Genomic DNA, 27,970 nt, shown 5'->3' on the forward strand with positions numbered 1-27,970 from the left:
CTGGGGGGATCCCAGACCTAGGAATCAGATCTGGGGAAGGAATCAGATCTGGGGAAGGGGTCTGCAAGATCCCTCCATGAGTCAAGAAAAGCCGGTGGGTGGATGGTGAGAAGGACCAGTGAAGACACTGTTTGCTGGAGTTGTCCCAGCCAGTGGCTATGACTGAGACTGTCCCATAGTGTGTGCCCAGGGTCCTGCCATTGGATGATGGGACGTTCTTTTTTTTTTTTTTTTGAGACGGAGTCTTGCTCTGTCATCCAGAGCTGGAGTGCAGTGGCGCAATCTCAACTCACTGCAGCCTCCACCTCCCGGGTTCAAGCAATTCTCCTGCCTCAGCCCCCCAAGTAGCTGGGATTACAGGCGTGAGCCACCACACCTGGCTAATTTTTGTATTTTTAGTAGAGACGGAGTTTCTACCCCATCAGGCTGGTCTCCAACTTCTGGCCTCAAGTGATCTGCTGCCTCGGCCTCCCAAAGTGCTGGGATTACAGATGTGAGTCACCGTGCCTGGCCTGGATGGAACAGTCCGCTCTTTCTCCATCTGCTGCCTACCCATGATGTCTTGGGACTCCTAGAGCCCTAAAGGAAGCCCCTGGACACGCAGGAAGGTGTGGAGAGGAGTTCTCACACTTGCACTTGGGAGGAGGGCTCAGGAGAAACAGAGGCTGGCAACACCCCCTCACACACTGGTCCTCTGGAGGGTCTTATTCAAGGACTGAGTCCACAGAGAGGAAAGGGTCCTGCCTTCATCAGAACTGCTCAGCAAGCAGTCCCACCCCAGGGGGGTCCTGCGAGGTAAGGGAGGGGCAGCTAGCTAGGTGAGGGGCTGAGAGAGTGGGGAGGGGATAGAGGGAAGAAGAGAGCGAGAGGGAGAGGGAGGGACTGAGCCGATTCTCAGCTCCTTGACCGTTTGCTGAGCTTTATCTGAGTGGACAGATGGTCCCAAGTCAGGCCACACCAGAGTGGCCTTTCTGCTCCCCCACACCCTTCATTCCTCAACATTGCTGGCCCCGGAGAGACTTTCCTTCAGAGAAGCAAATGGCTGGCGAATGGTGAAAGACACTGTGGAGAAAAGAAAGCACAGCCCGCTGCCCTGGGAATTAACATGATTTAGGAGACCTGCAGGTCACCCCCTCATGACTAAAAGCCATCCTGGAATGAAGGTCTGTGGCTATTGCTAGGCAAAACTGTCTGATAAGATGAAATAGCTCAACTCCTGACCATTAAGTCGTGAAGGCCATGGCCATCGTAAATCTCATCTTTCCGGCCCTCTGCCCTGCATGCAGTGCAGCCCAGCCAGTCGGTGGCAGCCACCTTGGTAGGAAGGGCCCTCATCCTCCTGGCTGTGCCCCAAAGACTGGGCAGGCTTCAGTGCCAAGTGTAGTGCGAGCACTTGAAAGCTGCCCTGTATGTTTATTGTTTTCCCCAGGTGATCTAGAATTACTCCCGAACTCTACCAGCTCAAATCCTCCTCAATTCACATCAGACAAGACGGCCCTGCCACTTACCTGTCAGATCACTTTGGGCAGGTAAGCTCATTTTCCTGAATCTTTACTTCCACACCTTAAAACGTGAGCAATACTATCTCCCTGGGGTAAAATGAAACAATAATCGCGGGTGCATCCTGGAGCTCTTTCTTACAAGGCGTGCCCCCAAATCTGTCCCCTCTTTCTGAGGATGCCCTTCCCCTATTGTCTCCGTGGCCATTTCCTACCCATCCTCAAGGGCTATGTTCTCAGGGGGTGTTCCAGACTCACTCAGGCACATTGGATCTCCTGCGTACCGCTACGACTGCACACAGGTGCAGGAGATGGCTGTTTGCTTTGCGTTTGAGGAACTCGGAAAGGGAGACGTGGTAGGGAAAGTAGTGGTTAGGGGCATTTTCAGACTCAAGGATGTGGATTGGGGAATATGGGATTCTTGGAGTTGAGGACGCAGCTTCTCTCCTCTCTACCAAGTGGGAGAAAGACCCTTCTGGACACTAAGCCTGCAATTCCACTGGTGGCCACCAGGTGTCCGTGGTGTCCTGGGGCAGTTGTAAAGAGAGCGGGAGCCCATGAAACCAAAAGCATTGCTTTTATAAATTCAGCACTCTTCAATCCCTATTAATAAGGTTAGCGGTGCAGTTCTTGCGTCTCCTGTCCTGCCTCACCTTGCAGTGATATTCATTGGCATTCCTTTCTTCCAAGAACCCACCTAGGAGGCCTTGCAGGAGATATCTCTGGTGCTGGCTGTTCCTGCAGTCTGAAAAGCCAGTTAAGATACAAATATGTGAGAGGACACTGCTTGAATCTGATTTCATTTTTTAAAAAGTTTAATTATTCACAGACTTTGCTTCTTTCTGACTAGTAATGAGACACCTGTGACGCAGTTCAAGATGGTGTGTGGTGACCTTGTAGTTGAGCAGCACTGAGCGCTATAGCCATGCCAAGAAGGTTGCCCTCCTGGGACTAGCAAAAATTCCATCCAGGAGGCCATCTCTGTCAGGCTTGTCCTGACTATCTTTTTGGAGAGGCGGCAGAGTGGAGTGGTTAAAAGCATGATTCTGGAGCCCAGCTACCTGGGAGCAAAGCTCGTCTCTACCACTTACCAGCTCTGAGAGCTTAGGCAAGTGACCTATTCTCTCTGTGCCTCTGAGTTTTCATCTGTGAAATGGGAGTAATGATAGTCCTGTCTCAGAGGGTTGCTGGGAGGCTTGAATGAGTTAATGTCCACGGGGTGCTGAGTCAGCGTCTGGCATACGGTGAAGGCCATGTGGGCAGTAAATCTTATTATTATTAGAAAAGGTTGGCTGGGCGTGGTGGCTCACGCCTGTAATCCCAGCACTTTGGGAGGCTGAGGTGGGCAGATTACGAGGTCAAGAGTTAAGACCAGCCTGGCCAACATGGTGAAACCCCATCTCTACTAAAAATACAAAAGACACCAGCCGGCATAGTGGTACGTGCTTGTAGTCCTAGCTACTCAGGAGGCTAAGGCAGGAGGATCACTTGAACCCGGGAGGCAGAGGTTTCAATGAGCCGAGATCATGCCACTGCACTCCAGCCTGGGCAACAGAGTGAGACTCCATCTCAAAAAAAAAAAAAAAAAAAAAAAAGAAAGAAAGAAAGAAAAAAAGAAAAGGTCCCAACCTACTCACTTATTGTTCACTTGCATCAAATGCTAAGTTCAGTGTATTGTTCTTGTAAGATTAGAAATGGAGAGATGGGTCAGAAGGGGTTGGTCAAAATAGACCTCTCAACCCAAGCAGACAGGGCTGGCTTCATGGCCGGGCGACCTGTGCAGGACCCAGGGCTCTAAGATAAGAAGGGCATGTGGTTTAATGCTCTGCTGTCCCCATTTTGATATCTATTTTTTTGTTTTTTTTTTTTGGAAATGGAGTTTCACTCTTGTCACCCAAGATAAAGTACAATGGCGCGATCTCGGCTCACTGCAACCTCTGCCTCCTGGGTTCAAGCGATTCTCCTGCTTCAGCTTCTTGAGTAGCTGGGATTGCAGGCATGTACCACCACACTCAGCTAATTTTTGTAATTTTTGTAGAGACGGGGTTTCACCATGTTGGCCAGGCTGGTCTCGAACTCCTGACCGCAGGTGATCCACCCACCTCGGCCCTCCAAAGTGCTGGGATTACAGGCATGAACCACTGTGCCTGGCTGATATTCTTAATTTATGAAGGAAGGGCCCCGAATTTTCATTTTGCACTGGGCCCACAAATAACGTAGCAGGTCCCACAAAAACAAATTCGTCTAGATTCAGAGGGCCTCTTGCCTTCTTCCTCTGCTCACACTGGTTCCCTTCTCCCATCACAGGTGGGTACCCTACCTTGGGGGATTTGCCCCAGACTAAGCCTTTTTTTTCCCTTCCAATATTTTAATGAAAAATTTCAAGTGTATAGCAATGTTGCAAGGATTTTACAGTGAACACCCATACACCTGCCACCCAAAGTCTACCATTAATGTCTTCTAGACTTACTTTTGCCGTCTTATTCATACTCTCCCTGGACTGTCCTCAGCTACAGGACTCACATCTCTTGCCGACAGCTCTAAGGCTTCCAGTCCTGCTGTCTGGACCAAGAAAGCCTTCCTGGGCTCTGAGTGTCAAATGGCAGCCTTCAAGGAAGGGGAATGGTGGGAAAGGCTGCAGGGGGTTTTGGAGAAACTGCTAGGGAAAGACTGGCACCAAAGTTCCACCAGCCCAGGCAATGGGGGTACAGAACCGATAAGATGAGTTCTAGAAAAGCAAGGAAGGTTTCATTCTGGAGTTTGTGGACTGAGGTTTCCATTTGTGACCAGGATTCTTGTTGGTTCCTTATGTAGTTTCTTACGCCCTGCGTGGTCTTCTAAGCGTTTCTCACAGACGTGGTCTGGGGACGAACACCAGCAGCCCTGCGAGGTGGCCAAGGAGGAGATTCTTCTCTCCACTTCACATCTTAGGAAACTGAGTCTCAGAGGTTCCTTCTCTGGCCTGCCTACAACCCCAGGGCTAAAAGAGTCAGACCAAGCCCAGGGCCTTGAACCCCAACAATGGGCCTCTTTCTTTTGATCCCATGATAGGGGTGCAAAAGCGTTGCATTCCCCTGGGTAATTTGAAGAAAAAACCCAAAAAACTCCAACTTTGTCTCCAGGAAAAAGAGGGTGTCTGGGCTGTAATTTACCTCTGAGGGTGTGGTTGCACTGAGCATGATCACACTTCAAAGGGTTAGATCTCATTTCTCTCCCTTTCTAGCTTGGGCCCAGGGCTCAGAAATGTGTGGACTCCCCCACAGCCCCTCCCAGCATCCCTGCCCCCTCCCAACTGCCTTGGGCAGGTGACACCTGTATTATTGCTAAGGGTTAAAAAGCCTCCGAATCAATAAAACCCATTAATGAGTGTTGGTACCTCGAAGGCTACAGATAAATCCCTTCTACTCGGTGAGTTCAATCCCATAAAACAGCTCTCCCCTTTCAATCCTAGCATTCATTTGATAGAAAATGTGGAGAAATTTTAAAAAGGTGACTTACTAATTGCCTGTAAAATAAAAGGCAGATGGAAGCTTTATTACAGTTGAAGGAAGTCGGGAATATTAAGGTAAAATGTCAAATAACAATTGATTTTCCTTAGACATAAAGGGGCGATTTATGGCTTCCTAGTTACTACAAACGAGAAATTATTTGAAGTTCTAAAAAGTATGAGGAGAAATAAAGATTAAATAGAAGATGAAATCATAGGGATTTCTCTGGGAGGTGACTTCAATGCCCCTGGGGGCTAGAATTCATGTGGCCAGCGGCCTAGCCAGCTGGGGCTTGGCAGTTTCAAGATTTAGAGGCAAGGTGTCTCTGAGGAGCGGGGAAGCGGCTGTTTGCTTTGTGTCTGAGGAACTAGGAAAGAAAGATGAAGATAGGGAAAGTTGTGGTTAGGGCCAATTTCAGACTGAGGGATGTGGGATTAGGGGATTCTTGTGGATGGGACTATAGCTCTGCTCCCCGACTAGCAGATACTGGGGATCTGGCGAAGGGAAGGGTGAGCTGCCTTTCCTGGGACTTCAATGGCGTCCTTACAGTCAGGGGACACTGTCCTTGCTGGGTCCTGGACATCAGTGTCTACGTACATACCCCTGCAAGCCACAGCACTACCCAGGCCCTGTGGTGGCTTTGCTTGGTCTGCGCTAACCTGGTCTCCACACTGACAGCCAAAGACAAGGAGAGGAAAAAGAACTCACGGCTAGGCATGGTGGCTCCCACCTGTAATTCCCGCACTTTGAGAGGCCGAGGCAGGTGGATCCCTTGAGCCCAGGAGTTTGAGACCAGCCTGGGCAACATGGCAAAATCCCCGTCTCTACAAAAAATATGGAACAATTACCCAGGAATGGTGGTACTCTGGAGGTTGAGGTGGGAAGATGGCTTGAGCTCGGGAGGTTGAGGCTACAGTGAGCTGTGATTGTGCCACCGCACTCCAGCATAGGCGACAGAGCAAGACACTGTCTCAAAAAAAAAAGGCTCATTTCCAGGCTGCCAGGCTTATGTTAGCCTGGGGTCCCGCAGGAGCTGACCTGAGACAAGTACTTGAGGGCAAGTTGTTTGTTTGAGGGATGCTCACAGGAAGCTCCAGTAGGAGGGTAGGGAGGTGACCCAGGGAAGGAAGGCAGCTTACGGGGCGTGTTGTCAGAAAAGGCACCCCGGCGGGTGACGGGAGCTTAATTTTACTGGGAAACTCGGGAGCCAGCGTGGAACCTACACCTCAGAGTTATCCCACCGGAAGGATGAGGGAGCGGGTACTTATACACCAACTCCATCCCGTCCTTGGTTAAGGCTGCTGGATGGAGTGGGTGGGACACTCGTTCTTCAGCACTCCCAGGGGCCCTCAGGCTGTCAGAAGTTAGGTCCGTTGGGCTCCGGGATGAGGCGACCCCCAGAAGATGCGGGAGGGTGTCCGCAGCATCTGCCTCTGTGCTTTCCCTGTTTATGTGAATCCTCATAATTCCTGCCACATGCAGATCAGAGCCCCCAGCTTTATGGAAGAGAACACAGGCTTGGAGAAGATAAAGAGCATTCCCACAACTAAGAGGAGGGGAAAGCTAGGAGTTCGGCCCAGAGCTCCCTGACTTCAAAGCCCATGCTCTTTCTACTTCCTGATTTTTTTTTTTTTTTTTTTTTTTGAGACGGAGTTTTACTCTGTTGTCTAGGCTGGAGTACAGTGGCACGATCTTGGCTCACTGCAGTCTCTGCCTCCTGGGTTCAAGCAATTCTCCTGCCTCAGCCTCTCGAGTAGCTGGGACTACAGGCGCCCGCTACCATGCCTGGCTAATTTTTTGTGTTTTTAATAGAGACAGGGTTTCACCATGTTGGCCAGGCTGGTCTCGAACTCCTGACCTCAGGTGATCTGCCTGCCTTGGCCTCCGAAAGTGCTGGGATTACAAGCATGAGCCACTGTGCTCGGCCTACTTCCTGATTTTTGTGTAAGACACATCCCAGGAGCGTGGTAGACTGAAGACTCCTGGGCCCACTCTCAGAGATTCTGCTCTGGCAAGGACGTGTTTATCGGTGAGAGGGGTGTCCAGGAATACGTGCCTTTTTTTTTTTTTTTTTTTTCTAAAGACAGGGTCTCGTTGTCCAGGCTGGAGTGCAGTGGTGCAATCATAGCTTACTGCAGTCTCAAACTTCTGGGTTCAAGCAATCCTCCTATCTCAGCCTCCTAAGTAGCTGGGAATACAGGTGCACACCACTATGTCTGGCTAATTTTTAAATTTTTTCTGGAGTTGGGGTCTTGTGATGTTGCCCAGGCTGATCTTTAACTTCAGGTCTCAAGAGATCCTCCCACCTTGGCCTCCCAAATTTTTGGGATTACAGCCATGAGCCACTATGCCCAACTAGAATATGCACTTTTTTTTTTTTTGAGACGGAGTTTTGCTCTTGTTGCCCAGGCTGGAGTACGATCTTGGCTCACCACAACCTCCCCCTCCCAGGTCCAAGTGATTCTTCTGCCTCAGCCTCCTGAGTAGCTGGGATTACAGGCATGCACCACCACGCCAGGCTAATTTTATATTTTTAGTAGAGATGGGGTTTCTTCATGTTGGTCAGGCTGGTCTTGAACTCCTGACCTCAGGTGATCCGCCTGCTTTGGCCTCCCAAAGTGCTAGGATTACAGGCATGAGCCACCGAGCCCGACCTTTTTTTTTTGAGACAGAGTCTTGCTTTGTTGCCCAGGCTGGAGTGCAGTGGCGCGATCTCAGCTCACTGCAAGCTCTGCCTCCCGGGTTCACGCCATTCTCCTGCCTCAGCCTCCCAAGTAGCTGCGACTACAGGCGCTCGCCACCATGCCCGGCTAATTTTTTGTGTTTTTAATAGAGACGGGGTTTCACCGTGTTAGCCAGGATGGTCTTGATCTCCTGACCTTGTGATCCGCCCGCCTCAGCCTCCCAAAGTGCTGGGATTACAGGCGTGAGCCACCGCACCTGGCCTTTTTTTTTTTTTTTTTTTTGAGACAGGATCTTGCTTGGTTGCCCAGGCTGGAGTGCAGTGGCCTGATTACAGCTCACTGCAGCCTCAACCTCCTGGACTCAAGCCATCCTCTCACCTCAGCCTCTTGAGTAGCTGGGACCACAGGTGTGTGCTACCACACCCAGATAATTTTTGTGCTTTTTGTAGAGACAGGGTTTCAACATGTTGCCCAGGCCGGACTAAAATTCCTGGGATCAAGGGATCCTCCTGCGTCAGCCTCCCAAAGTGCTGGGATTACAGGTAGGTGCCATTGTCACCAGCCAGAATATACATTTTCTTTTTTTCAGACAGGGTCTCACTCTGTTGCCCAGGCTGGAGTGCAGTGGTGTGATCTCAGCTCACTGCAACTTCTGCCTTCTGAGTTCAAGTGATTCTCCTGCCTCAGCCTCCCAAGCAGCTAGGATTACAGGTATCTGCCACGACATCCGGCTAATTTTTGCATTTTTAGTAGAGATGGGGTTTCACCATGTTGGTCAGGCTGATCACAAACTCCTGACCTCAAGTGATCCGCTCACCTCGGCCTCCCAAAGTGTTAGGATTACAGGCATGAGCCATTGTGCCTGGCCGAATATGCACTTTTAATAAGCATCAGCCAGGCTAGGCAGGCCGGGGGCCACACTCGAGAACATTTGCACCACAGCCACTGGCTACCTGCCCCTTTTTCCATAAGCTTCCACCGCCCTCTCTTCCCTCTATCTGGGTCTGTTCTTCAGGTTCTTCCCTGGGAGCTCTCTGAGTGACATAACTGTCCCCAAATGCTGAGAGATGGAGAGAGGAATCACCAGACTGGAGCAGGCCCCCAGAGCGAAGATGGGAAGGGGAGGCTGGTGTTCTGAGGCTCCCGAGGCCGTGAGAGGTGACCGAAGACAGTGTCTGAGAACCAGGGAGGGGCTGCAGGAAAAAGCCCTGGGCGCAGGTCGCTCTTTCCTTAGCGTCTTTGAGAGGAGGGATGGGGAAAGGTGAGGTACTAGGGAAAACCATCTGGAAGGGGGTCAGGCTGCAGAAAAGCTGCAGGAGTCTGGGGGACTAAGAAAACAGTGGAAGACCCCACTGCAGCCCAGCATATGAGGGTGAGAACATCATGAACGAGGGAAGAGCAGGCAGGGGGTGGTGGCTTTGTGGCCTCTGGAGAGGAGGAGCCGCATGACTCTGGGGTGATCATGCCCTCAGGGTAGGGGTCCCTCCCTAGCACTGCATACAGAGGGAAGCCCACACTGCCAGGTGCAGTTTCCCTGACAATGCTTCTCCTTCTAACACTATGTGAGTTTCCTAGCTCTGCTGTAACAAACTGCCACAGACCAAGTGGCTTCAGAGAACACAGACAGACTATGACAGTTGTGGAGGGAAGAAGTTTGAAAAGCGGGGTGCCCGCAGGCTGCAGTGCTTCTACAGGCTCCAGGGAGAATCTGGTCTTTGCCTCTTCCAGCCTCTAGAGGCTGCCACACTCCTTGGCTCATGGCCCCGTGTCATTGTAGCCTCTGCTTCTGCCATCACATCTCCTCTGCCTCTCCTGCCTCCCTCTGTCCTTTATAAGAATGCTTTTGATTATATTGGACCCATCTGGATAGTCCAGGATAAATCCCTCCATCCTCATATCCTTAATTTAATCACACCTGGAAGGTTCCCTTTGCCACATAAGGTAGCATATTCACATTGGGACAGTTAGGGGATTGGGATGTGGACATCTTTTGAGGTGGGAAGAAGGAGCTGGGTTCTTTTTAAAATTTTTTTGAGACAGGGTCTCTGTCATCTAGGCTGGAGTGCAGTGGTGTGATTGAGACTCACTGCAGCAGCCTCAACCTCCTGGGCTCAAGTGATCCTCCCACCTCAGCTTCCTGAGTAGCTGGGACTACAGGTGTGCACCACCATGCCCAGATGATTTTTGTATTATTTTAATATTTTGTACACATGGAGGTCTTGTAATGCTGCCCAGGCTGGACTCAAACTCCTGGGCTCAAGCAATCCTCCCGTCTTAGCCTCCCAAAGTGCTGGGATTACAGGTGTGTGCCACCACACCCAGCCCGGACCTGGGGTTCTTGTCTCATGTCAGCCTTAGCAATCTGGGTTACCCTGGGCAAGGCCTGTCCCCTCTCTGGGCCTTGGTTTCTCCACCTGTGCAATGAGGCTGTCCCCTCTGGCTCCTTCACTCTGAGTTTTTCAGATGGGAGAATATCTTGGCAGGGAGCAGAGGTGGGGGGGGGGTTGTCATTCCATTTCAGGGCCTCTCAGAGTCCCGCCGTGGTGTGCACTATGTGTGTGTTTAATTTTCTACATTTGGATGTGATCCTAATCCAATAAATGCTTAGGAGATTTCTATAGAATAGATTAATTTTTACTAGAAAAAAATATAATTGGCTGATGTTAAGGCTACTGCCCTGACAAATCTGCCTTGGCCATATATCTGAGAAGGTAAAAGACCCGCTATGCTTGCACATAAATATGCCATCTTCCCCACAGGCCCTGGAGAAGCACCCCAGGGAGGTTTCCCTCGGTGATTTATTCTTCATTAATAAGCTCTATGCTATATTAGGATCAGATTTATGACTCTGCCTTTCTAATATTTCTGACATTTCATCTGAAAAGAATTACAAATGAAATCTTGAAACTTTGCCACTTCTCCCTGCTAGTGCTCTGGCACTCTGTGTCCAAGGGGAGATGGTGGGCTGGGGAGACCCCAAGAAGCAGGGACAGAGGCATGTTTCTCAGCGAAAGGAGCGATCAGCTTGACTTTGGGAGGGCTTTATTCAGTTTGCAAGCAGCCTGGGAGGTGAGCGGTTCAGGCGAGAAGGCTGCAGACCAGACCACAAGCCCAGCAGCAGCAGCAGTGATGCCTGTAACACGTATGAGATGGCTCCAGGCACATTCATTCATTCAACAGCTATTTGTTAAGCACTTTACTATGTGCTAAATACTGTGTTGCTTGGTGCTTGGGATACAGGAAAGAATAAAAGTGAAGCAATGACGAAGATCTTGGCCTTCATGCATATGGTGTTCTAGCGGAGGTAGGGGAGTGTCAAGCACTGATGAATTAAAATCCTGAATAGGTAAAATATATGTTCACACGTGGTAAGGGCTATGGCAAAACAGAAACAAACCCTCCACACAGGGAAAAGGGAACCAAGAGTGCCGGGTGGTCAAGTTGCAATGTTAATTAAGAAAGCACTTCAACTCATCAACTCAAGGAACCGTATTATCCCCATTTTACAGATGAGCACGGAGGCTCAGGGTGGACTAGGAGCTACACGAAGACACAAGGGGAATCTTGCACAACTTGAAAGTTTGCAAAGTGCCATCTGAGCCATTAGTCTGCCTTCTTCCCACTGGCCGCACTACCACAATCACATGGGGACCATCAAAATACTGTTGCTGGGTCCCGCTCCCCAGAGGGGAATCAATTGAATCCCCAGTTGATTCAATTGGTTTGGATGCAGCCTGGGACTTGGCATGTGACTCTTGTGGTGCCAGGACTAAGAATCTTGTGTGAACTCCGAGCACAGCCTCTCAGGCCTCTGTTTTCTCACCTGCAAGATGTGGGTAAAAATATTCGCCCTGTACTGCAGGAGGATGTCAGGAGTGAAGGCAGAAACACAACACCAGCCCTCCAGGACCCCCAACCCCTCCCCCACCCCAATCCTTCACCCCTGTTGTACCTTCTGACCCCAAAGTAGCTCTGATTATTTCAGTCCCACAGGCCACTGGCTCAGAGGTATAGAGCTCACCTGTGGCAGATGGAGATGCGGATCTGAGGCTTCTGATGCTGCCACACCCAGCGACGCCCCCCAAATTCCGGGCCCCTGGATGACATCTGGTCTGTTCCTGCAGCATCAGAGCACAATAGAGCCAGCCACCAGTCCCAGACCTGCCTGCATCCCATCCATGCCTGGGTGCCTAACCCCGAGGATCCACTGGCAGTATGATGCGGACCTGTCTTGGAGCCCAGGGATATGCTGGCCATGGGGAGGAGCCGGAAACCAACCTTTGTGTCACTGTGTAGTGACAAGTGCCTTTGGAGGTCACAATAGCCAGTGGTGATTTCTACCACTGCCCCCAGCAGCCAAGGTGGCAGAGGGGCCCTGTCAGTCACCCCCATTCTGTTCATGGTCTCACGGTGGGTTCCACATGGGGGGTGGCAGCCCTCTCCCCCACCCCACCCCACCCCTTTTGACAGATAGGGTGATACAAATACAAATAACACCAAAAGATTGAGTTGCTGGGCAGAAAGGGACCAAAGGCCAGTGTGTGTGTGAGGGGTGGGGGCAGGGCAGGAGAGGAGCAGCAAGAGGCTGTGACCGCCTGGCTGAGCACTGGATACTCACTGAAGGGCAGGGAGGCTTCCTGGAGAAGGAGGCCTGGCAGGGGCTGAGGGAGTGAGGCCAGGCATGGGGGTTTGGAGGGACCCCAGGCATGGCATGCCTCCATTCCTCCCTGTGCTATCCACTCTATCTAAGGGGTGCTCTGCAGGGAGACAGCTTGCATCCAAGCAGGGAGGCAGGGAGGATGAGAGGCAGAGAAGAGCCCAGCTGGGTTGATGGAAAGTCTGGGAAATGCAGGAAATCCAGGAGGGGGAGAATGATTCCAAGCTGTGGCCTGTGATGGGCCTTGAAACCAGGTGTAGGCACTTGGATCTGATCGCTGGGGAGCCAGAGCTGCTTCCTGAGCAGCAGAAGGTCAGGATGCGAATCAGACTAGGGGCAGTGGGAGGAACTGAGAGGCCTCAGGTCACCGGAGAAAATGCACAGGGCCGGGAGGCAGAGATGCTCCTGTTTACTCGCTCTGGGGCTCAGGACAGTCAGTCACCCTAAGCCTCAGACTCAGCTCACCCATTTTGCAGAGATCCTGATGGCGATGCTTCAGGATGATCGGGAAGAGTCAATGAGGTAAAATATGCGAAATATGCGTTGAAAACTACAAACCACAGCACACGTTCTGTTGTTGCTTCTGCTTGACAGACTCAATGAGATGGTGGGGACAAGAATTAGAGAAGCCCATGAGGAGGCCAGGGGGCGCCAAATAGACCCACTGAGGACCAGTGGGGACTTAGAGAAAGGATGAGTCAGAGAGAAATGACAGGAGCAGAAGGCAGGCCTTGTGTGGAGGATGAAGGTGAATATCATACACGATTAAACTTGAGAAAGAGGCGGGAGGAGCTGCCATTTCTTGAATCTACTGGATGCCAGCAGTAGTGCTGGGCAAGGGCTTAACAGGTGGGGAAATCGAGGCACAGAGAGGTTAAGTAGCTTGCCTAAGATCACCCAGTTAGTAAGTAGCAGAGCCTGGCAGCTTAACTCCAAAGTCTTTGTACTAAAGCCAGATTTTCCAAATTTGCCCAACTGTAGGAATCACCTGGGCCTGTAATCCTAGCACTTTGGGAGGCCGAGGTGGGCGGATCACCTGAGGTCAGGAGTTCGAGACCAGCCTGGTCAACATGGTGAAACCCTGTCTCTACCAAAAATACAAACAATTAGCCGGGCGTGGTGGCAGGTGCCTGTAATCCCAGCTACTTGGGAGGCTGAGGAGGAGAATTGCTTGAACCCCAAAGGCGGAGGTTGCAGTGAGCTGAGATTGTGCCATCGCACTCCAGCCTGGGCAACAAGAGAGAAACTCCATCTCAAAAAAATAAAAGCCCAGGAGTTTATTACAGATGCATATTCCCAGGCCCCTCCCACGGAGGTTTTGAGTTAGTGAGTCCAAGGCCTTCTGCCTCTTCCCAATGTATTCATTATGCACCATCATTACTCTTGTTCAGATACAATGTGAGTGATAGCTTGTTTCTGGCAGCACAGCAGCCACACCCAACCAATCTAGACCTCAGTCATGAGGGCGCCAATCACAGCTAACATTTTTTTTTTTTTTGAGACGGGGTCTTGCTCTGTCGCCTAGGCTGGAGTGCAGTGGTGCGATCATGGTTCACTGCAGCCTCTGCCTCCCGGGTTCAAGAGATTCTCCTGCCTCAGCCTCCTGAGTAGCTGGGATTACAGGCACCTGCCACCACGCCTGGCTAATTGTATTTTTAGTAGAGATGGGGGTTTCACCATGTTGGCCAGGCTGATCTTGAACTCCTGACCTTGTGATCCACCTGCCTTGGCTTCCCAAAGTGCTGGGATTACAGGTATGAGCCACCGCGCCTGGCCCACATAGCTAACATTTAATCAGCACATACAGGGCCATGCTCATCATTTTTTGTGCACAATGCCATTTAACCTTCACAACAGCCTGTGAGAAGGTGTGTTAGCCTCATTTTACAGAGGAAGAAACTAAGGCCCAGAGAAGTTATGCAACTTGCCCAAGGACACACAGCTTGAAGGAGCTGAGGTTTAACCCGTTTCTACGGGGTCTGAATCCTCCTCACCACCCCTCTCTCCCCTGACTCCCAGGTTGTGTTTGGTGTACTTGGGTAGTGTCCAGCCGACAAATGAGATTTTTTAGCTTCAGACAGTCTATGCCATGTAGAAATGCACCCAGGACTGTGCATATTAGGGAGGTTTGCAAATGTGTCCACATTAGATAATTTTTCTCAAAATGCCCCTCACTGAACTTCTGTCATGCAGTGTGTACTGAGCACCTGCCTCTTGCTAGGTCCCGGGAGAGAGGACGAAGAGGGCAGAGTCCTCACCCTCAGGGGACCTGAAAAATGGGAGTCCTTTGTGCTCACGGAATCAGGGCCTTGGGGCCTCAGCACTATAGACATTTGGGGCCGGGTAATTCTTTGTTGTGGGAGGCTGTCCTGTAGATTACAGGATGCTCCGCCGCATCCCTTGCCCCTGCCCTCTAGAAGCCAGTAGCACCCTCCAGTTGTGACAGCCGTAAAATGTCTCCAGACATTGCTCCCAGTTGAGAGCCACTTCATTAAAGAAAAAAAAAAAAAAAAGACTTCTGTATCCTCTACACATGGACTGAATTTCACTGACATTTCTCTAAGATAACTGAATCTATTTCTATACTCATTTTTTTTTTTACCAGCTGCCATTTTATTTATTTTTCTTTTCTTTCTTTTTTTTAAGAAACAGGGTCTCACTCTGTCACCCAGGCTGGAGTGCAGTGGCGCAATTATGGCTCACTGCAGCCTCGACCTCCTGGGCTCAAGCAATCCTCCCACCTCAGCCTCCCCAGTAGCTGGCACGCCACCGTGCCCGGCTATTTATTTATTTATTTATTTATTTTTGTGTGTGGAGACAGGGTCTCCCGATGTTGTTCAGGCTGGTCTCAAACTCCTGGGTTTAAGCAATCCTTCTGCCTTCATTTCCCAGAGTGTTAGGATCACAGGCGTGAGCCACTGCACCCGGCCATTTCATTTCTTAACAAAGCACAAATCAAATGTACGGTGCAGCTAGATTTTCCTTTATAAATAATGTCTAATGGATTTGTTTCTGTCAGCTGCCTAGAACATTCTGGTATCCCAGACAGAAGTGCAACACCAGGTGGAGGTGTTGCAGCTGAGAAGTTCTGACCAGCACGCCAGCACCCCCTTAAAAGCTATCTATACTTGTGGTTCTCAGCTAGGCTGCCACAGAATCGCCCAAGTCTTAAAAAAACAGATCTCTGTCCTACTGCTTGAGACGCTGGTTCTCTAGGTCTGAGGCTCTGGCACCTGTGTGTTTTTAAAACTTTACAAATAATTTAAAAGAGCCTTCAAGTCCATAACAACAGAATATTTCCCTCCACTCCTCATTGTCCTGGAGTTCTCCGACAGTGCAGTTCTACAACTGGACACGCGATGTCGCTTTTCAGCCACAGTTCTTACTAAGCGGCCCCACAGGGCGGCAGGTGCCTTCTGCAGAGCGAGAGATGGCCTTGGCTGACGGGCCAAGACAGGGCATCCTGGCTCCTCCTCTGCACAGACTTTTCACAGATGTGAACTCTCCCTATTCCCTGTCTTCTCTTGCCCCCAAATGAAGCCTCTCAGCTGGCAAGAGCTGAGAGCTACCAAGCGAGCCATTGCTAGTTTCTATTGTGTTTGGAACCACAAAAGGCAGAATTATTAAGGCTGTAAAGGACCTGAGAGCATCTGGTGCAGTGAGTTTCCAACTTGTAAAAATATGATATGATCTTGGACAAGTCACTTAACCCCCTGCCTCAATTTCTTCATCTGTAAAATAGGATAGGAATATATCTTGCCCGTCTGATTGTTATGAAGACAAAGAGAACAAATGCACATAAAGCCCGTGACCATGTGCTTTGTGAATGGAAGCTTTTATTTATTTATTTATTCATTTATTTATTTTATTATTTATTTTTATTTATTTTTGAGACATAGTCTCACTCTCTTGCCCAGGCTGGAGTGCAATGGTGCGACTTCAGCTCACTGCAACCTTCACCTCCCGGATTCAAACGATTCTCCTGCCTCAGCCTTCTGAGTAGCTGGGATTACAGGTGCCTGTCACCATGGCCAGCTAGTTTTTGTATTTTTAGTAGAGACGGGGTTTCACCATGTTGGCCAGGGTGGTCTCGAACTCCTGACCTTGTGATCTGCCCGCTTTGGCCTTCCAAAGGAAGCTTTTATTTTTATTATAGTTTTACATAAGGATAAATTCAGGCTTAGTGAAGGGAAGTGACTTGCCCAAGATCATACAGTGAGACTGCTGGATCTGGGGCTCTACCTCAGAATTTTTTTTGAGACGGAGTTTCACTCTGTTGCCCAGGCTGGAGTGCAGTGGCACAATCTCGGCTCACTGCAACCTCCACCTCCCGGGTTCAAGCGATTCTCCTGCCTCAGCATCCCTGATAGCTGGGACTACAGGCTCCCACCACCACGCAAGGCTAATTTTTATATTTTGAATAGAGACGGGGTTTCACCATGTTGGCCAGGCTGGTCTCAAACTGCTGACCTCAGGTGATCCACCCGCCTTGGCTTCCCAGAGTGCTGAGATTACAGGTGTGAACCACCAAGACAGGCCCTCAGAATTCTTAAGACCCAGTCTATTGCCATTGTCCATGATTTTTCCTACAGGGAAAATCGCAATCCCAGAAGATAAGACAAAGAACAGTAAAAGGTGGCTTTTGAGGCAGTGAGTTCTACCTGAAGGTGGGAACAGCCCAGCGTGTCTGGGGACAGAGTGGGGAATTCTACTCAGGCCTTCCCCTGGCTTTGTGGATGAGTTTCTACCCTGAAGCTCGGCCTGTTCAGCCATAAAATCAGGATAATGGTGGCTGTGCCTCCCTGGAGTAGAATGAGAATCAGAGCAGAACAAGAGAAAGCTGCAGTGACTTGTCAGGTGTCAACTTTCAGCATGATGGGAGAGCCATGGGACCCTTCCCCTTTCCCTAAGAGAGCCAGCCCTCACAGCAGGCCTGGGATCCAATGCCCGGCACCCAACTGGGAGCCCAGGGACCTTGGCCAAAATCTGGTTCTGCTTCAACTTGGTGCCTGGCCTTTGTCAAGTCACTTCTTCATTTGCAAACTGGGAGAGTTTGGATGAAACTATTGAATGAAATTATTTTGGGGGTTTCTTTCTGGCTCTCACAGTCCTTGCATGCTCGCCATGTCCTCTTCAATTTCATTAGCACAGCCCAATAAAGGGTTAAGCAGTGGCAGTTCCTCTCGTTCTTTGGTTAGGACAGGAAGGTCAGGGGTGAGGCCAATACAAGAGGTAGCCGCCACAGCTGATGCTGGAAATGACAATATTTCCTTCCTAAACTCAGGTTTGTCCCTTCTCCCTGAAGCTTTGCCTGCAGTGCCCTCGTAAAGAAGTTGGCAAGAAGCAGGAGAGAGGCTCAGCCCCTCTCTGAAATGGATATGCCGGTTGCTTCCCCTCATGGCTGGTCTCATTTGCCTTCTTCATTTTTAGACACATTCCAAACTTTTCAGCAAATTATAGTGTTTGCCAACTGGCCGTCTGGGGCCCAGGAGAGATGCTATTTATAGCGATGCTGGGATGCTGCCATCCCAGAGCAGCCTGGTAAGAAACGGGGCCGGAGTGCATGGGAGTGGCGTCCTGCACCCTGGGGAGAGGCCAGGGCCCTGGAGCAGGGTGGCAAAGCTGGTGGCCCGTGGCAAGGACCACCGGCACATCCGCTGCCTGCCTGGGCCCTGGGGTCTGTGCCCATACCCCACACAGGGGGCTGCCTCCGTGCTCCTTGGAGAGACGATGGTGCTGCGGGGCCACTGAGCACAGCCAAGGCTAAGACCCACCATAGATCAGCCCTTGCTCATGCTGACTGTTGCCCCATTTGACTTCATTCTCTTACTCACTCATTCCTCAGAATCTGCATCCTGGTTTTGTCACTACCTGGAGTTGTAAAGATACCACCAAGCTCATCTTGTGGTGTGAGCCTTGATTTTCCCCATCTGTGTAAAGGCTGGATCTGAGCTCCAAAGTTCCTTCTAGTCATATGCAGAGTGCATAATAAATGTGTTCGTATTCCCAGTGCGCTCAGTGGGCACTGGGGCATGCAGAAGAGAAATGGGAATAAACGTGACCCTTGTTCTCCAAAGGCTCAGTACCAGACTGGAACCAGGACCCAGATGAGGGGCCTACCCAGGGAGGGCAGCATGCTCTCCTATTTGTGTTAGGCGTTACCATTTACAAAGGGCTTTATGGCTTTGAAGGTCCCCACAACGCCGTGAGGAGGTGAAGTGTGGCAATGCCCGTTCACTCGGGAAAATACTGCATCTCAGAGAGACCAACGGACTAGCTCAAGGTCACACAGATACAGCCAGTAAGTAGGGAAAGAGCCGGGGCCTCTGGGCTCTTTTTCCAGGGCTCTGGCCTCGGTTTTAACCTGTTCTCCTAGACCTCTCGGTCTCTGGGCCTCCCCTCCGTGTTCCCCACCCCCACTTTCCATCAAAAGCTCAATTCTCTTAAGTTCTATATTCTCTCTTCCCCACCCCTAGAAATCTCTGCCCGCTTCCAGAAAAGGCTTTGATTCCGTCATTTTTGGCATTTCCCACCCAGGAATCAAGGCTGCCTCCTCTGCGAGGAAGGCGTGTGGAAGGCGAGCAGCTGAGGACACCTCTTTTAAGAGAAGCTTCTCCATGTTCTTAGCCAGGTTATATAACTTCTTTTGCTTCTTTCTTTTCCACATTCTCCATATTTTTCACAATGAGGATGTGTCACTTCTATAGTTAAAACTGGAAATCTTCATTTAAAAGAGCAATCAGACACAAGGCAAGGTATGCTTACCTTCCCAATGACCAAAGAGCAGGGAGACATTGGTCGTGGAGGCCATAGGTGACCGGCCTTGAGGGAAAGGAAGGAAGGGGAGGTGCAGGGAGGCGCAGCGGAGGCACCCGAGTGTGCTCTACAAATGTAAGTCTGCCAGCTGCCCCTCTGTGCCGAGCACCCTGGAAAGCGCCCACACACAGTGGGCCCTCAGCAAACTCCCACTGAGCAAAGGGCCCTGTGAGTAAGGACCTAGAAGCAGGGTGTGCTTGAGGCATGGGGTGGGAGGGCATCCAGCTTGGCTGGCGGTGGGAGCCGGTGCAAAGGTGAGCTGAGACCAGACGGTAGAAGACCTTCAGTGTTGGGCCGAGGAGGGTTCCTTCATTCCATAGAGAAGAGCTGCTATCCAAGACAGGAGGCTGGGGAGTGACATGTTGAAATCAGTATCTTAGGAAAATAAAGCCACTGGCTCCCCTTTGTAGAGGTGTCTACGAAGTTCCCGAGGTTTCAGATAGTCCCTGAGAGCCCTTCCCCTGGCGATGGGCTCTGTTTGAGGCGTGTCCAGTGTGAAAGGACCACAGGCCACCTGAGGGACAGGACCAAGCAGAGAGCTAGTGACAGAATGCCCAGGGCTCCAGGACAGGGCTGGAGAGGTGGGAGTGGTCTCCACCTTGAGAGCCAAAGGGGCTGAGGGCTGAGGGTCGAAGGCCGAGAGCCAGGAAGGTCCAGGGGAGCAAGAGCGGGAGCAGAGGGGGAGCTGGAGGTGTTGGGGCGGTGGGTAGAGAGCCAAGATAGGGAGGGAACAAGAGAGGGGAGAATCTCAAGGAAAAGCAGAAGCATGAGACTGAGAGAAGGCCCCTGGAACACTGGCTTGAATGTGGCCGACACTGGCACTGCCAGTACTAATCCCAAACCAGGGAGCTCAGCCAGCGCCCTTTCTGCATGTCCGCTCTTTCATCAGACAGCTAGAAACAAGTTATACGAGATGATGTCCAAGTCCAGTAAATGTCCAAGTCCTTTCCACTGGATCTGGCCCCAGCCTCCTCTCTGAACCATCTCCTATCACCCCACCCTACCCCCGCTGGCTCCTTCTGCTCCAGCCATACAGGTTTGCTCCTGGGCTCAGCTTGTGCCTGCCTGGGGAGCTTCACGCTTGCTGTTTCCTCCTTGAGAAATTCCTGCCCTGGATAACTCCTTCCCCCACTTCCTTCAGATCTCTGCTCCCTTATCAGGGGGCTTCCCCTGGCTGCCCTATCTATAACAGCACTGACCACTCTTTTCCTCTTCTCCTGCTTTCTTTGTCTTCCTGTTCTTATCACTAAGACATCACACATGTCTTAGTTGGCTTGTTTATATTCTGTCTCCACCCATCTTAGTCAGCTACTGCTGAAATGATGCTGTGTAACAAACCACCCCGATACTCAGAGGCTCCAAACTAGTGCTGATCTTTCTTATTTGTGAGTCTGTGTGTCAGCCCGAGCAGGGCAGCTCCAGGCTGTGGCTTGGGTTTGGGTGGACTCCATGTCTCTCTCCATTCTCCTTGGACCAGCAGCTCCCTGGGGCACATGCTTCTCTTGGAGAATGGCAAGAACTTAAAAGCCAAGCCAAACCTCACAGCAGGGTTAAGGGTGATCACGACACACCGCTAACATTCTAGTGGCCAAATAAGTCTCATGGCCAAGTGTAATAGCAGTGGAGTGGGCAAGTTTACTCTCTTACACCTGTTGTGAAGGGGAGCGGGAGGGGGTGGGGGGTGACTGTTTTCACAACAACAATGCAAACTATCCCATCTCCTAATAGAACATAAACACCTTAAGGCTGGGACTGGGTCTGTATCCCCAGCACTTAAAATAGTTCTTGGCATACAGTAAGGGTGCAATAGACATTTGTTAAATAAATATACAGACTAACCAATTAGCATAATACAGATGACAAAGCTGTCTCTCTTCTGCCAGCTTCTGTGCCTGAAATGTTGATGATCTCCTCCCTATCTTCCTAACATCTCTCCTGTCCCCACCTGTCCATGCCCAGGGTTTGGCTGCTGTGACAGAAGTGTGAGAGCCTCCTGTCTCCCTTGGGCTCCCAGTAAGAGCTTCCATGCCTCTCTCCCTGCTCACCTGGGCTCCCAGCCCTTGGGGACCTTCTGGAAACAGCTTCCAGGGCTCCCAGAGCTTACTTAGCCAGATTCTACATCTGGCTCCAGCTGTTATCCTAAGCTTGGCCTTGTTTTCTGACCTGACCACTCCTGAGCTTCATCACTCCTACCTGACTGTGGGATTCTAGCCCCCAGTGGGGTGGGGGACCAAGGGTGACAATTACCTGGGACCTTGACTATTGAAAGGCTAATCAGGCTAGATTGGGAAAAAAGAGTTGCTAAAAAGGATAGTATTGGATAATTGGTGAGATTTGAACATGGATTTTATATTAGTGTTGTGTTATTACATTTTCTGATATTAGTCATTCTTTTTTTTTTTTTGACGGAGTCTTGCTCTGTCACCAGGCTGGAGTGCAATGGTGTGATCTCGGCTCACTGCAACCTCTGCCACCTGGGTTCAAGCGATTCCCCTGCTTCGGCTTCCTGAGTAGCTGGGACTACAGATGTGCGCCACCACACCCAGCTTATTTTTGTACTTTTAGTAGAGACGGTTTCAACATGTTGGCCAGGATGGTCTCGATCTCTTGACCTCGTGATCTGCCCGCCTCAGCCTCCCAAAGTGCTGGGATTACAGGCATGAGCCACCGCACCCGGCTGTTAGTCATTCTTATAGGTATGTAAGAAAATGTCCTTGAAGTATTTAGCAGGGAAGGTCATGATCTCTGCAGCTTACTCACAAATGGTTCAACAGAATGAGACTAAGAATAGACTAATAAGAAAAGACTGAAGAATATAATTATTAGGCCAGGTGCAGTGACTCACACCTGTAAATCCCAACATTTTGGGAAGCTGAGACAGGAGGATCACTTGAGGCCAGGAGTTTGAGAGCAGCCTGGGCAACATAGTTAGACCCCATCTCTCCAAAAAAAAAGTAAAAATTAGGTGGGCATGGTGGTGCACGCCTGTAGTTCCAGCTTCTTGGGAGGCTGAAGTGGGATGATCAGAGGACCTCAGGAGTTTGAGGCTGCAGTGAGCTATGATTGCAGCACTGCACTCCAGCCAGGGAGACAGACTGAGCCCCGGTCTCTTAAAAAAAAAGAATCTATGTGAGTCTATATATTCTTGCAACTTTTCTATAGGATTGAAACTCTTTAAAATAAGTTTAATAATAAAAACAAAAGCTGGTGGGTGAGACCTTTCATGTACTCTCCAGGGGAGTCGAGCCCCCCCACATTCCTGTCCCCTTGTTTACTCTCAAGTACCCCCTCCCCCACCCAAGGACCAGGGCTTTGTTTACTGAGCATCTCAGCGATGAGCTCTCACCCCCTGATTTCATCAATTATAAATGTGCTCGCTACTCACCACACGGCAATTTGTGACTGGCTGTGGTTTGCGGTGAGAGTAGCACCATCCAAGTTCACCGCAGCCGCGAGTAGAGATGAGGGTTGGGGCCAGACACAGGGCTGTGGGGGCGGCAAGGGCACGCAGGCAGCCCTGCCACCTTCCTGTTTGTCAGCCAAGCGAGGCTTCCGAGGGCAGCGGGCGAGCGGGTCACTACTCAGGGCCAGCTACTGCAGCCAGGCCAGGCTAGTCAGGTCTGTGCATCCAGAGCTAGAGGCTCCGCCAGGATTTGAGGTCTCCCAGCTCCTGGGAACTGAAGCAAACACTCTGACTACCCCTTCTTGAAGTGCCTTACGGTGTATAAATTTGTTTAATCTGCACAACAAACCTAGGAGCAGTTATTGTTACTGTCCTCATTTTGAAGATGAGGAAACTGAGGCAAAGAGAAATTAAGTAACTCCTTCAAAGTCTGGTAAGTGACAGAACCAGATTTTACCCTCTTACTCACTGCCCATATTGCCAAGTAACTTACATTAATAGATACTACGCATGTTTATTTTATTCTATTATTTTTTTTTTAGAGATGGGGTCTCATTCTTTTTTTTTTTTTTCTGAGACGGAGTCTCGCTCTGTCGCCCAGGCTGGAGTCCAGTGGCGTGATCTTGGCTCACTGCAAGCTCCGCCTCCCTGGTTCACGCCATTCTCCTGCCTCAGCCTCCCGAGTAGCCGGGACTACAGGCACCCGCCACCACGCCCGGCTAATTTTTTGTATATTTAGTAGAGTCGGGGTTTCACCGCGTTAGCCAGTATGGTGTCAATCTCCTGAACTCGTGATCCGCCCGCCTCGGCCTCCCAAAGTGCTGGGATTACAGGCGTGAGCCACCGCGCCCGGCCCTCATTCTTTCACTCAGACTGGAGTGCCGTGGTGCAATCTCAGCTCACTGCAGCCTCAACCTCGGGGCTCAAGCAATCCTGCCACCTCAGCCTCCCGAGTAGCTGGGACCACAGGCGGTGCCACCACACCCAACTAATTTTTGCATTTTTTGTAGAGACCGGCTTTTGCCGTGTTGCCCAGGCTGGTCTCGAACTCCTGAGCTCAGACAATCCACTTGCCTCGGCCTCCAAAAGTGCTGGGATTACAGCACCACGCCCAGCCGATACTATGCATGTTTAATTGACACCTAATGATTAGGTAGCAACAATTTCTTCGCTGCCTTATTCACCTTCATGACCCCCAACATTGAAAATGTCTTTTCCCATGTGAAAGCATTTGTGGGCTCCTACTGCCAATCTATAAAGTAGAAATCCTTCTGTGGTACAAAGCCCTCTTTCTTATCTAATTTCCCATTTCCCGTTCCCCCTTCCCCCTTCTGCTAAGAGCTCTTCCCTACCCACATTATAAGTAGGGCCGGGGAACTAACTCCACCTTGCGTACTCCAAATCAACCACGTGACCCAGGCCTGACCAATCAGGGCTCCAAATCCTCTAGCTATAGTGATTGGTTTAGGGAGGGACATGTGACCCGCCTGAGCCAATGAGGATCTGTTCTGGGACTTCTGTCTGAACTCTTGGGAAAATAAACTCCTAATGTTGGCTGGCTGAGAGGATGAATGTGAGCTGGGAGCTGCAAGCAGGCATCATGCTATTCCCTTCAGCTTTCAAGTAGTGTTTTCACTGCTGTTAACAATTCCAAATCTTAAGTGTTCCTTGCATCTTCCTCTCGCCAAAAATATTACAGCACTGGAGGGCTTACATGGTGTCTCAAATGTCTGGGGTTTAAATCTGCCTTGCAGCTTCCATGGCCACAGTGAGTGTCTGAGCCCTGGCCGCTTTCTGCTGATCCCGGGGAGAATTTAGCCTGCCTGCCCTTCCTCCCTAGTTCGTTCTCATGTACTCAGATCCCTGCCTCACTCTTCTCTCACACAGACAACAAAAGAGAGTCAGATTGTGGTCTTAAAGGCACAGGACTCTGAAGTTAGGACCAGGAGAGCTTGGTTAGAGTCTAAACCTTGTCAGTTACCAAATATCATTAGGCACATTAGTTAATCTCTCTGAGGCTCATTTCCCCATCAGTAAAGTGGGTACTGCTGAAGATGTGGTCTTTAGAAGTGTTCTCTAGATTGTAAGCCCCGTGCTTCCTGGTTATTGACTAAACAGGGATAAAAATGAGTTTCTCCTCACCTGTGTGTCATTGAGCTTCTGGTCATTGTGAGATGGGTGACCAAGCCAAGGGCATCAAACATCCCAACGAGGCTCAGTTTTCTGCATCTCCAGGGCTATCCCAGCGTTAATCACATATGGACCTTTAATCACAGTTTGCAGAATAAGTGAGAATTGTGTCAGAGTATGAATGTAGATATTATCTTGTTTTAGTCATTGTTACTCTAGGGGACCATTCTTGCTACAGGAATATTGCACAAAACCCAGAAATTCATTGACTCTTTCTCCTAACCAAGGCCTAAAGAGCTGGTGTTATACATAGGCCAAGGCCAGCCAGAGGCCCAAAGCCTGTTTCCCAGGGTAGGACTGCCCTGGCCTCCCGCTCCTTCTCCCCAGGCTCCACCCCAGAGAGCTGAAGACCAGGCTGGGTACAGCACTGCTGAGAAACTGAGGAAAAGCCCACTGGCCTCCTCTCCCACTGCAGGCTGCCCACCCGGGAGGGGGAAAGCTTGTCACTAAATCAGGTTCAGTTTTGGTCACTATCTTGGGCTGGACATTCTAGCATCAGAACTGAGATGTTTCTTGTGACTTAAAGTGACTTCAGGACTCTATTCTACCTAGGATTGGACAGAAAAGTTACGGGCCTGCGGGAGTTCCAGTTCAGAAACAGGGGAGATTACTTGCGCTGAAGAAAGTCTAAAGGAAGGTAGGAGACAAAAATAAAGTTGTGTATTGATGATCCTAGGAGCTATGCTTGTTTGACATACCAGTTATACCTGCTGTCACGGTAGTTATGCGTTAGGGGACCCAGGTGTCTGAAGTTATATCCAGAAGACTTCTGAGGGTGCACCAGGGGGTCCCTTGGCTAAAAGTGTGATTTAAACCCTAAGAGCCTGCCCAGACTATCAGTCCCAGTTTCTAGGTCCACTGTCCCTGAATCTCGCTGCTTCTTCCTTAGGCTGCTGGGAGTCTGAATCCTCCCCCCAATACACCTCCCCCATGCCTCAGTCGTGGGAAGGGGGGGCCCTTGAGCAGTAGGGCCAAGCCCTGTTCAGCCTGGAACCAAGTTCCCATCAACAAGGTGGTCTGGGCAGTGGCCAGCCAGAAAGCAGTAATTACTGTCGAGGTGCAGGGACCCCAGGTAGGGCCCCCACCTCCCACCTCTGTGTGGGCAGTGAATGGGCCTGCCCCTGGGTAAGACGGTGTCAGCAGGCACCTGCCCAGCCGTTGCTGGGTTCCCAGGCCCCTAGAGCCCTCTCATAATAGGAGCCATTTGCCCTGTAACCAGTGGGTGACCAGATTTTTAATCTTGGAAACCCCTTGGATCCCAGGCGGGAAGTGGGATTTGTCAAATGGGGAGGGGCGGTGCTGTCTGGGAATGCCAGATGGGGTTGTGCTGGGGAAATATGTCTCCTTTCCATACAGCCCCCCTCCCATACCTCCAGCCTCCCTCTACCCGGCAAGTCAGCTCTGTAGCTCCTAGGAGGTATCTCCAACATGCTTAGCTGTTGAAAGTAAATGAATGCCCGAAGTTGAAATCTGAATGGCTTGTTTTGCATTAACTCAGGTGCATGCCAAATAGGGGTGTCTCTTTTCTTGATCCTAATCCTTCCTCCTCTGAAATCCTTTCTGGCCTGCTGCCTATCAGCAATTGCCCTGCAAAGACCCTCTAGCTGGCCGCGGGAGAAGCTGTGTTCTTGGCTATCAGGAGTGAGAACACTGGACCCAACCTTGCCTACTCTCTGCCACAACTCACTGTGTGATCTTGGACAAGTCACTTCCTTTCTTTCAGCCGCAATTTCAGGAGACTTGGCACTTGCTGAGTGCCAATGTGTGCCATGTTCTTGACAAGTATGGTCCCACACAACCTTGCCAATGACCCTGTGACCTATGTCTTCTTGGTCCCAGTTTACAGGAGAGAAGATGCAGCCTGGGAGAGATGTAGCAGGTGTCTGAGGCCACACAGCAAGTCACCCAGGGCCAGGTTCTGAAGCTGGGTCTCTCCAGCTCCACTGCCTGGGCGCTTTCTCCTCCACAGTGACCTTCAGGTCATCATGAGGAGCCTTTCAGACTAAAGCTAGAGAGCTGGGATTCCAACAGTTCAGCAACCCGTGCCTTCTCCATGGCAGCTGCTGTCTGACCACCTAGTGCCTTTCCACTAAGATTGCTCCTTCCCTCTCCTGAAGATTATCCTCCTGCCCCTCTCTCCCAAACATCTGTGGTGTGCACCTGCTGCCCAAAGTTGAACCTTTTTTTTGTTAGAGTCAGGGTCTCACTGTGTCATCCAGGCTGGAGTGCAGTGGTGTGATCATAGCTCACTGCAGCCTCCAACTCATGGGCTCAAGTGACCCTCTCACCTCAGCTTCCTGAGTAGCTGGGACTACAGGCATGCACCACCACACCTGGCTAATTTTTAAATTTTTTGCAGAGACAGAGTATAGCTATGTTGCCCACCCTGGTCTTGAACTCCTGGGCTCAAGCGATCTGTCTGCCTTGGTCTCCCAGTGCGCTGGGATTACAGGCATGAATCACCATGCCCGGTCCTCCAAAGTTGAACTTTTGAGACTCAGTTTCCTTCTTGGTAAATTCAGGCTCCTAGGTGCCACCTCCTCAGAGACATCCACATCACATGACCTCTCACAGAGGCCAGATTCTTTAATGTATTCATTTGTCTATTATCATGTTTCCCCACTAGAAGTTGCACAAAGGGCAGGGGCTTCATGGGTTTTGTTTGCCGTTATGTCCTTAGCACCTAAAATTGTGCCTGGCACATATGGTACTCAGTATGTATTTGCTGGGTCAATGAGTGAGTGAATTTATACTAATAACAGCAGCTACCATTTCTAGAGTGTTTACCATATGTTGGGCACTGTGTTAATCTTCCCAACAACCCACAGACGAAGATCAATTATTACACCCATTGTACAGATCAGGAAACTGAGTCAGGTTAAGTAACTTGCCCTAAATCCTACAGTCTCACTTGGAACTTCTGACTGCAGTGCTCATCAGAATGCATTGTCAACCCAAAGGTCATTTCCAGCTCAGGTGGCTTCTATCAACAGAGCTCATCCTGGCCTTTCCAAGAGCCAGACCTCCGACATCGGTGGAGACCTGTGCATAGCTGGCCTCTGCTAGGCGTCTTGTCCCAAGTACAGAGACCTGGATCCTTTCCCGCTCATGTGCAACAGCCCAAAATTAAAAACAAAAGCCATATTAAAAAACAAAACCAACTTTGTGCCTTAAAATATTGTGAGCCAGTGGGCAATTAGCAATTATGCTGTATTTTATTATGAGAAGAATTC

At 50.4% G+C, this 27,970-nt stretch overlaps 3 long non-coding RNA genes across 3 annotated transcripts; 2 read left to right on the top strand and 1 right to left on the bottom strand.

Annotated features, from left to right (window-relative positions):
* Positions 1 to 235: 235 nt before the first annotated feature.
* On the top strand, positions 236 to 27,898 carry LOC129051097 (uncharacterized). The gene is made up of 3 exons (XR_008515142.1): positions 236 to 608; positions 1,430 to 1,529; positions 26,577 to 27,898. It is a non-coding gene; the product is annotated as an uncharacterized LOC129051097 (long non-coding RNA).
* Positions 10,697 to 11,926, bottom strand: LOC129051096 (uncharacterized). Its single transcript, XR_008515141.1, has 2 exons — positions 11,693 to 11,926; positions 10,697 to 11,009 (listed from the first exon to the last, which is right to left on the bottom strand). It is a non-coding gene; the product is annotated as an uncharacterized LOC129051096 (long non-coding RNA).
* Positions 12,048 to 25,374, top strand: LOC134760495 (uncharacterized). Its single transcript, XR_010137998.1, has 3 exons — positions 12,048 to 12,081; positions 12,805 to 12,850; positions 25,290 to 25,374. It is a non-coding gene; the product is annotated as an uncharacterized LOC134760495 (long non-coding RNA).
* Positions 27,899 to 27,970: the final 72 nt, after the last annotated feature.

Source organism: Pongo abelii, chromosome 19, assembly GCF_028885655.2.
Source record: "Pongo abelii isolate AG06213 chromosome 19, NHGRI_mPonAbe1-v2.0_pri, whole genome shotgun sequence".
Taxonomy (NCBI): domain Eukaryota; kingdom Metazoa; phylum Chordata; class Mammalia; order Primates; family Hominidae; genus Pongo; species Pongo abelii.